We start from the raw sequence: 12,049 nt of genomic DNA on the forward strand, positions 1-12,049 counted from the left end.
TATCGCATTTGGCTTGAGTCTTTTTTCCATCCAAACTCAGACCGAAACACATCTTCTTCAAAAGTAAGAATTTTTAAATTAATGACTGCAAATTACACTCCTTTCACATTGTCCGTCCCATTTTGGGTGAGTTAATTTGACTATAGGGGTCCATACTTTCCTCATAGTCCGAAACGTATTCAGGCTTACTCCTTCTCCAGTTGTATTGGTGCAACCTGCAACAATGAATATGGCAGACATATTTGATCATTCCTTAAATTCGACTTGAAAATATTGTGCTTCAGGATGAAGATGCTACCAAAACACACACTATGCATAATGAAATTGCCTCTAGGTGATGATTGATGTTGATAATGGCCTGCCCACATTTTGGAGTGAAAAGTGGGTGTTGCAAAAATTATTAGAAAACAAGCCTAAAATCTCTACTGTGTCTATTTTCACGGGGAATTTTACCTATATACATAATTATTGTCAGCATTAGAGGGTCCATATACAAACCCCGTTTCCATATGAGTAGGGAAATTGTGTTAGATGTAAATATAAACGGAATACAATGATTTGCAAATCATATTCAACCCATATTCAGTAGAATATGCTACAAAAACAACATATTTGATGTTCAAACTGATAAACTTTTTTTTTGTTGCAAATAATCATTTATTTTAGAATTTGATGCCGGCAACACGTGACAAAGAAGTTGGGAAAGGTGGAAATAAATACTGATAAAGTTGAGGAATGCTCATCAAACACTTATTTGGAACATCCCACAGGTGAACAGGCAAATTGGGAACAGGTGGGTGCCATGATTGGGTATAAAAGTAGATTCCATGAAATGCTCAGTCATTCACAAACAAGGATGGGGCGAGGGTCACCACTTTGTCAACAAATGCGTGAGCAAATTGTCGAACAGTTTAAGAAAAACCTTTCTCAACCAGCTATTGCAAGGAATTTAGGGATTTCACCATCTACGGTCCGTAATATCATCAAAGGGTTCAGAGAATCTGGAGAAATCACTGCACGTAAGCAGCTAAGCCCGTGACCTTCGATCCCTCAGGCTGTACTGCATCAATAAGCAACATCAGTGTGTAAAGAATATCACCACATGAGCTCAGGAACACTTCAGAAACCCACTGTAAGTAACTAAGGTTGGTCACTACATCTGTAAGTGCAAGATAAAACTCTCCTATGCAAGGCGAAAACCGTTTATCAACAACACCCAGAAACGCCGTCGGCTTCGCTGGGCCTGAGCTCATCTAAGATGGACTGATACAAAGTGGAAAAGTGTTCTGTGGTCTGACGAGTCCACATTTCAAATTGTTTTTGGAAACTGTGGACGTCGTGTCTTCTGGACCAAAGAGGAAAAGAACCATCCGGATTGTTATAGGCGCAAAGTTGAAAAGCCAGCATCTGTGATGGTATGGGGGTGTATTAGTGCCCAAGGCATGGGTAACTTACACATCTGTGAAGGCGCCATTAATGCTGAAAGGTACATACAGGTTTTGGAGCAACATATGTTGCCATCCAAGCAACGTTACCATAGACGCCCCTGCTTATTTTAGCAAGACAATGCCAAGCCACGTGTTACAGCAACGTGGCTTCATAGTAAAAGAGTCCGGGTACTAGACTGGCCTGCCTGTAGTCCAGACCTGTCTCCCATTAAAAATGTGTGGTGCATTATGAAGCCTAAAATACCACAACGGAGACCCCCGGACTGTTGAACAACTTAAGCTGTACATCAAGCAAGAATGGGAAAGAATTCCACCTGAGAAGCTTAAAAAATGTGTCTCCTCAGTTCCCAAACGTTTACTGAGTGTTGTTAAAAGGAAAGGCCATGTAGCACAGTGGTGAACATGCCCTTTCTCAACTACTTTGGCACGTGTTGCAGCCATGAAATTCTAAGTTAATTATTATTTGCAAAAAAAAAAAAAAGTTTATGAGTTTGAACATCAAATATCTTGTCTTTGTAGTGCATTCAATTGAATATGGGTTGAAAAGGATTTGCTAATCATTGTATTCTGTTTATATTTACATCTAACACAATTTCCCAACTCATATGGAAACGGGGTTTGTAAATGAATTAAAATCTATTTCTGACGTGGACTTTGAAAAAAACATTACAGCTTCATGACGTTTTTGCATGCTATTGTTTTCATAGGCTATTATTAGTGGTAAATCATGCACAAGCCCTTGCACATCCTGCTTGATGCCAGCTGTGTTTTCAACCAACGTTTCTCAAATCTTACCAATGTTTTTGCCAGTCCCTTAGAGGTGTGTACCAAATTATGCAGTGATTCTTGAAAATCCAGCCAATTGTTGTTTAACAACAGCGTCACCATGCCAGTCATTTAGTAGGGTGCAACTTTTTACCCTCTTGTTTGAACCATGCGTGTGTTTTAATTTTTTTCCACTTCACTATCTGTTTGTTATGCATTTCATGACTTTGTCAATGTTAATGATATAATTCAGTTCACAATTGTAAGTTTGATTATCTTTCTGGGGTAAGGATATGACTTTAGGGCTTCCTTAAGTTTAGTCAGACAAAAGCGGCCATACTCCTTATTCAAACAAAGATAATTCAGCCATAATATTCTTCACGTAAGCAGCACATGGAGCTGTGAATGCTCAATGACGGCGAGACATCTCATGATGACCTTTTGGAGTGACCTTGTTCACCAAGATTTCACATCCTGCCAATGTTTCTACTCCAGGTGTGGCACACTTTCCCGGTGCCTCTCCAAGAAACCAATCATTCTTTGGAATCATGGAAACAGTATGTGACAGCCGCGGTCGCCATGGGCAGCCTCCCCTGTGGCGGAAGGTCACAGGGGGAGCATGGAGGTAAAGTCTTGCATGGCAACACTCTCCGGGCTGCTGGTGTCGCCTTTTGTGAGCAAAGAGGACTTAGGAACTGACCACATAATGCAAAAACATAATATGCTATGAAACAGTTGTATGGTTACTGCAAAAAAAAAAACAAAAAAAAATCCTGCATAAAAGATTTTGCCAAAACAAAAACAACATACATACCCTATATGTACTATTTATAAACAGTAAGAATGACAATGTATAGTAGAGAGAGTTTGATTTGAGAAAATGATTCTACCTGGCCAAGGGTTTCCCTGTATAAATACCGTATACTGCAGTGATTCTCAAACGTTTTTCACCAAATACCACCTCAGAAAACACTAGGCTCTCCAAGTACCACATAATTCAAGATTCAAGATTCAAGATTGTTTATTGTCATATGCACAGTTAAACAGACAGTTTGCCGGACAATGAAAATCTTACTTTGCTAGTCCACCCTTCAACAAGTCACACGGTACTTAGCTAAAAATAAAAAATAAAAAATAAAATGTATATACCGTGTTTTTCGGAGTATAAGTCGCACCGGAGTATAAGTCGCACCTGCCGAAAATGCATAATAAAGAAGGAAAAAAAACATATATAAGTTGCACTGGAGCCCGGCCAAACTATGAAAAAAACTGCGACTTATAGTCCGAAAAATACGGTACAAGGCACAGTAAGTAACATAACATTATTGCACATTCTGATTGACAGTCAACAGTATAAATATAGAGGTGACTTTGGGTCACAGCAGCAGTTAAAGTGTCTTTAGTGATCAAAGGTGAAAAGTGTCTACAGTGATGGTTCACAGTTCGGGGGTGGTCATGGTAGCTGTCTTTTGTTCAAAAAGACAAAAGTATGACCAGTATTTAAAATACAGTAGTGTAGTAGTCCTAAATATCAATTTAAATATCCATCTATCCATCCATTTTCTACCGCTTGTCCCTTTTTGGGGTCGCGGGGGGGCGCTGGAGCCTATCTCGGCTGCATTCGGGCGGAAGGCGGGGTACACCCTGGACAAGTCGCCACCTCATCGCAGGGCCAACACAGGTAGACAGACAACATTCACACTCACATTCACAAATATCATACAAAATAAATATTTTTGGCCACTGTAACATTACACACAGTTTGAACAGTAACACTATGTTTGAAGATTTAATTACGTGATTATTTGTGCTACCACTAGATAGAGCCTGTGTACTACTAGTGGTACCCATACCACAGTTTGAGAATCGCTGGTATACTGCACTGTACATTATGAGTTATAAAGATAATAACTGTCATATTTGATTGATGCTACATAAGACAGTTTATCAAAATAGTCTTCAGTGGTGTGAGGTTGCACAATCATACTTGCAATTCATATACTGGCGCTGTGAATTGCTACCTGTCAACTAGAATAGAATAGAATAGAATATATCTTTATTGTCATCAGTGTTGGGTTAGTTACTGAAAAACAGTAACTAGTTACAGTTACTAGTTACTTTATTTCAAAAGTAACTCAGTTACTAACTCAGTTACTTACACCAAAAAGTAATGCGTTACTGTGAAAAGTAACTATTTAGTTACTTCTTCTACTTTTTTTTTTAAAGCTCCCATTAATGCCCTTTTAGCCTTCATTTCAGTACTGTTATTGCACTGGAGAATAATACAATCTGTTGATCAACTTGACATGCATTTGCATCACTGAACTCTGCTAAGCAATGTGCTCTACATACAACACACAAAGACAAAGATATGTTTCAAAGGGCCAATTTATTTCAGGCCAGAACAAATTGACAACACTATTTTAAATAGCTGCAACATAACATACATAAGTAACAAACAGCATAATAACACTAACACTAACACTAACCACGTTAAACCCAGATTCCGAACTAATAAAGGTCTTAACTCATTCTCTTTCTATGCCACTTCAATATGGAATGCACTCCCAACAGGTGTAAAAGAAAGGGCATCTCTATCCTCCTTCAAAACCGCACTAAAAGAACACCTCCAGGCAACCCTAAACTAACACCCTCCCTTCCACATAATACCTCTTCGGATTGTAAATAATCAAATGTAGACACTTTTTCTTATACTTTCTGATCTCTCTCTCTGTGTCCACTACTTGCTATACATATCCTACCAAGTCAGTCCTACACTGTTTCAATGTCCATTTCTCTGATGATGCAATTGTTGATGACTGAAGTGTTGATACCAACCAAACCTAACCCCCCCCCTCCATATCCCACACCCCGGATTATAAATAATGTAAATAATTCAATGTATATACCCTGATGATTATCTTGTGTGATGACTGTATTATGATGTTAGTATATATTTGATAGTATATATCTGTATCATGAATCAATTTAAGTGGACCCCGACTTAAACAAGTTAAAAAACTTATTTGGGTGTTACCATTTAGTGGTCAATTGTACGGAATATGTACTGTACTGTGCAATCTACTAATAAAAGTTTCAATCAATCAATCAATCAATCAACAACATAGCTGTAAAGCTGGCTTCACCTAAGGAAGGCACACGTGACATACACAGAGCCTAACCATGCAGGCAGATTTGAATTGTTGTTTTGGGCAGTAGACGGGATCTTTGATCCAAGACACAACTTACATTTAACTAAAATGTTCTTTTCTTTGTGCTCGACAAAAGAAAAGAAGTGAGAATATCTCATACTTGTCCTCCAAATTTCTCCCGATTTCCAGCCGGACTTAAGGCATGCCCCCTCCCGGTCTGTGCGGATCTGAGTGGGGACAGCCTGTCGTCACGTCCGCTTGGCCAACCAAAAAGTAACCACAGAACACTATACCGTATAGGCGTATAGTGTTCTTTGGTTACTTTTTTGTTGGCCAACGGTTGTATTGCGCACCCCCCTCCCCTCCCCTCCCCTCCCCTTCCCACACTCAGACACACAGTCACACGCACGCACAGAGAGCGCAGAGGAAGAATCAGAAGCACGTCTCTGCTTCGCTGGAATAAAACACACTCAGATCCTCAGTTTCTAGCCGATACTACATAAAAAATAACGTAAAATAACGCAGTAACGCATCATGTAGTAACGGTAACTGAGTTACTGAATATAAAAAATAACGCGTTAGATTACTAGTTACCGCCGAAACTAACGGCGTTACAGTAACGCGTTACTTTGTAACGCGTTAGTCCCAACACTGATTGTCATTGTACAACGAAATTGTAAAAGAGAGCGCTTAATGCCAGCTATCTTAAATGCTATCATGAATGTAATTATATAATTATTCATGTTTTAGTTTTAAACCTGACATGTTTATGTGTACATTTAAATTTGTGGAAATATAAAAAAATATATTAAAAAAGTAAGGACATTAAAATGGAAATTTGAACCAATACATAACTGATAATTTTCAGACCTTTACAACCGATAACCGATTATTATAACCATTAATTATATATATATATATATATATATATATATATATATATATATATATATATATATATATATATATATATATATATATATATATGGTCAAGGTTTCTGTGGTTTATCCGTTATACAGTGCTCAATACCGGGGCAGTGCGGAATATGCGTTAGGTCAGGAAAAAACACAGAGGCTATATCATCCCTACAAGCCTTTTTCGCAGGTTTCCCTGCTAGTCGAGCAAGGAAACCTAACGTATATATATATATATATATATATATATATATATATACATATATATGTGTGTATATATATGTGTGTGTGTGTGTATATATATATATATATATATATATATATATATATAGATAGATACTGTATATAAGCACAATATATTGTGAGATAAACTCAATATAATTTAACAGTTCACAGATTTGCCCAATATGTATACATTCTAACAAAAAATATACACATCTATTGTAGAGCTAAAGATAATGTCAAATGATATTTCTTTACTTAATTAACTATAGTTTAAGTACAAACACACTTCCGACTCTAATTCTGACCATGCAAACAATTAGAATTATGCGTAGAGCGAACGTAAATTGGACTTCATTGATATCTCAACTTTTCAATTATTTCATTAAAAGCTAATACGCAACTAAAACATTCCGAAATAAATTAATAAAATAAATAAAACAATCTGTCTAACCCAACATATATAAATACGGCCAATAGAAGATCTAAGCCAATAAGATTCTGCATTGCAAAGCAACTATACCAAAACAAGTGGAGTCCCATCTCTTGTTGATTAACAAAAATAAATACAATTATATTTTTCCCTGACAGTAATAAAATAATTAAGTAGTACAATAAGTGCCTGCCAGTTAAAAAGGCAACATTCAATTGTAAAATATAAAGGGTTAAAAAAAACATTTAATATATTATATTATACTATAATAATATTGAAATATTTTTAAAAAATCATAAAAGGTTACAGACTAAAACCTGTGCCTCCAGATGAATAATTAAGTTAAACATAAAGAATTACTAATTTTGTTCTTTTGCCCTAAGGCTTTTTCTTTAAAACTTACTTCTTATCAAACACTTTCTCATCTGTCTTGTTGCTCGCTATTAACGCCAGGTCTCGGTTTAGCAGTACAGACAGCATAGTACTTCCATTAATCTTTACAATGATGAATTTTAAGGTGACTTATCAGATTTTATTGTGTTGAAGCTCATCTTTGACCCTCACCATTTAATTTCTGAAAAACACATTTTGCATTCTACAAGTGAAATGTCTTCTTCTGACACAGTAAAGAAAGCCCAAACTGGTGACTGCCGTGCCATGATGCTCTACTCTGTACACAACAGGCCGCACACATAGTATCATGACATCACAAAAATGTGACCATACCATTGGGGAGGGGAGTAGTTGATGAGTGAGGCTGCAGCACAAGTCACAACAGGGATACCAACAACAAACACGGAGATGATAAGCCTTTGTTATTATCGGCTAATTTTATCGGTTGATTTTTCATTATTGAAATTATCGATGTGACGTCTTAATTGCCATTATCGGTCGATAATTATTGGCCGCCGATAATATTGTGCATCCCTAAAAAAATGTAATCAACCAAACATTTCACGATCCCCCTGTAGCACCGCTGTGGACCCCCTTTTGAAGACCTCTGAGTTAAACAATGCTTTTGTGCAATTATCGCGATCAATCAACATTTAAAAGTGTGATTAATCTAATTCTCAAACTTTATCATTTGACAGCACTAATAAAAAACTAAAACTAAAAGACAATTCAATCAAAAATGCAATTAACAAAAGCATCCACAACTAAGAGAGTTGCTAATATTCTATTGTTTTATTGAACCACAGGGAAATATTAGTTACACTTTACAATGATAAACATATGATTAAATTGATTTCGCTTTTTTTTTTTGTCCTGTCCAGCTTCTCAGGCAAATCATATAGTTGATGTAGATGCCCATATTGGCTGTTCAGATTTACTTTACAAAAGAGAAGTGTAGGATACTTCTCTTGTTGCCTTATTTGTATTTGACTTTATTAAATGTATTTATATTATCATTTGGTGCAGCCGGGCCGGAGCAGGAGGGGATAGAAAGAGAAAAAAAAAGGAAGACAGAGGGGGAATTGTGGGGACAAGAGGGGGATTAGACAGAGAGACAAAAACAACAACAGCAAACACAACAACAACAACAATAGAGCAACATCAGCAAATACAATATGTACAAATATGATGGTAAAAGTGATAGCAAAGAAGCAATTTGCGAAATAAATAATAACACAGAAATGACAATGAGCATTATTACACTACAAATGGAGCAATACAAATACCACTAGAAATAGCGCTATTGATAATGAACAATACCAATAATTTACCTCTATTGTCAACAATGCAGTTGTTCAAATGCAACAATACATATACGTAATGACAAAAGAATGCAGAAAAATGGAGGGGAAGAAAGAGAAGCAACCTATATTAACCTTGTAGATTGTTATAGTAACAATAGGTTAAGCTTTGTCAGTGTGCCATGTGTTACCCAGTTTCCCCTAGGGCAACAACGTTAATATATGTTTGATGAAACGTGATTATGTGCATGAGTATATGTATGCATATGTACTTGTATATGTACAGAATGTGTATATGTGTTTGTACAGTGAATGTATATGTACAGTATGTGTATGTTTGTACAGTGAATGTACGTGTGGATATACGAACTTTGAGTATGTAGGTATGTACTGTATTTGTGTATGTATGTGGGAGCGTGGGTATGTATGTATGTATGAATAACGGTATGTATGTGAGTATATGTGTATTTGTATGTACAATATATTTGACTCCCAGTGTGTGTGGGAGCCAGAGTACGGCTCCAGCCACCCAGAGAGCCCAACCCACAAACAGCAGGTGTGGTGCCCAGGGAACCAGGGACCACCGGCCCCACGCAGCCAGGCCGGCCAGCGACAGGAACCCCAGAGCCAGGCCCACCGTGCCGCCCGTAAGAGCCAGCAACAGGCCGCAGACAGACGCACCCGGCAGAGGACAAGGCACGAGAGAAGCAGGGGACAGCCAGACCTCAAGCCAGCGAGAGACCACACCCCACACGGGCAGAAAGGCGGGACTCCCCGCAACCGGACGGGAAGACCGCCCCTGCCCCACCAGCACTCAACGTTAAGAATTGTCATTATTACCAAGGCTGAAATATTACACAAATATGTGAAATATATTCTACACATGTTGTGTTAATCAATGTATTGCTCTTTTTTTGTTCATAAATTACATCGTGTATATATCAACTGTATTTTATCGCCAAACTTTTCAGCTGTACTGTAGTTGCATGCCTACAATAGGTTTTGTCAGACGACAGTACTCTTTATGACCTTTAAATGGATGTTAGATTTTACAAGTTGTGATTATATAGTCATGCTATATTTCATTCACCCTTCCATTGTTCCCTATTAGTTTTGACCCTGCCTACCTTTGTCTCTAGTGCAAGTCTGTCAGCTCACTGTTCCTGTGTATATACCATTTAGCCTCCCACTGAGGGGATAATACATTACATTACACAAAGAAAACCTTACAGCCAAACAAAAGGAGCACACATTAATGCAAGCCAAATGTGGAAAGCTCTATACTCAGCTGTGTTTGACAGATGAAATAGCATTGCAGGAGTGTTTTATAATCAATAATGCATAGCTGTCCATCTTCAATAAAGAGAAAGCCCATCTAAACACCAGAGGCATCAAGGCTCTTTTCATTTTATGCTGCTGAAGGTCAATAGAGCACCATGGATGTCCCAGGTGAAATAAATATTACTGTAACTTAAAGGGGAACTGCAAAACTAAGAAATCACATGTACAAACCCCGTTTCCATATGAGTTGGGAAATTGTGTTAGATGTAAATATAAACGGAATACAATGATTTGCAAATCATTTTCAACCCATATTCAGTTGAATATGCTACAAAGACAACATATTTGATGTTCAAACTGATAAACATTTTTTTTTTTTGCAAATAATCATTAACTTTAGAATTTGATGCCAGCAACACGTGACAAAGAAGTTGGGGAAGGTGGCAATAAATACTGATAAAGTTGAGGAATGGTCATCAAACACTTATTTGGAACATCCCACAGGTGAACAGGCAAATTGGGAACAGGTGGGTGCCATCATTGGGTATAAAAGTAGATTCCATGAAATGCTCGGTCATTCACAAACAAGGATGGGGCGAGGGTCACCACTTTGTCAGGGGAAATTGTGGGGACAAGAGGGGGATTAGACAGAGACAAAAACAACAACAGCAAACACAACAACAACAACAATAGAGCAACATCAGCAAATACGACATGTACAAATATGATGGTAAAAGTGACAGCAAATAAGCAGTTAGCGAACATAAAAAATAATACAGAAATGACAATGAGCATTATTACACTACAAATGGAGCAATACAAATACCAATAGAAATAGCGCTATTGATAATGAACAATACCAATAATTTACCTTTATTATCAACAATACAGTTGTTCAAATGCAACAATACATATACGTAATGATAACTTGAGATACGAAAGAATGCAGAAAAATGGAGGGGGAGAAAGAGAAGCAACCTACATTAACCTTGTAGATTGTTATAGTAACAATAGGTTAAGGTTTGTCAGTGTGCCATGTGTTATACCCAGTTTACCCTAGGGCAACAACGTTAATATATGTTTGATGAAATGTGATTATGTGCATGAGTGTACGTATGCATATGTACTTGTATATGTACAGAATGTGTATACTGTATGTGTTTGTACAGTGAATGTATATGTACAGTATGTGTATATGTGTTTGTACAGTGAGTGTATATGTACAGTATGTGTATGTGTATACCATATGTCTTCTTACCTTACATAGGGATTGTGAATGATAGGCAAAATTCTAAAAAAGCGCAGTTCCCCTTTACCAGTTAAAGAACAATGCACATTACAATGGCGATGAGAAGGCACATGTATTCTTAAATTGGTTTGAATATATTCTTATCTTTAATAATAGGTATTTTATTAGTTCATAAAAATTTGCAAATGCATACATTAATGGAAGATATAGAGCATGTTTGTTTGTGAATGTCTGAATGCACATATACAAACTAACCAAACCAGATCCACCACCCACTTTTGAGAACAAAGATGCAGGCAATATAATAATTGTTAAGTTACATTTGCACGATTGCTGGCATGCACATGAACATACCTGCATGCACATGACTGTAAAAACCAGTATGACACGTAAAGATAATCATCCGCCTACCACATCAAGCCATGGCCCATGCATGACAGCCTCGATCAATTAGACACTATTATGTCTGCTCCCAGAACATCCACAGAGACTTCCTAATGTCTTTTTCCTCTCTGTATGGTACTAACAACACCCATCTCTCACACCCAAACCTAATTACAGGTAGAATTGCGCGGCGTGAGATGAAAAGCTGGGAGACGCTTTGATGGATGGTGAGCAGCAACTCAAAAACAGAGCAAACAGGTAATTAACATGACAATGGGGATGAGGCCAGAGTCTCAAACAAAGACACGAGTGTGGTTGCAGAAGTAGAGGAGAGGTTATGTGCAGATGTGTTTTACATTTACGTGTTCACAAGACAAAAACACAGAGGTTATATTGAAGGAGATGGTAATAACCAAAGCTGCAAACTTCTGATGTGCTGTGTACAGTAATTATTTCACTGAGATAAGTGAGGAGGAATAAATTAGAGCTCTGTGCACTTCTGCAGG

The sequence above is a fragment of the Nerophis lumbriciformis genome, linkage group LG04 (genome assembly GCF_033978685.3).
Source record: "Nerophis lumbriciformis linkage group LG04, RoL_Nlum_v2.1, whole genome shotgun sequence".
Taxonomy (NCBI): domain Eukaryota; kingdom Metazoa; phylum Chordata; class Actinopteri; order Syngnathiformes; family Syngnathidae; genus Nerophis; species Nerophis lumbriciformis.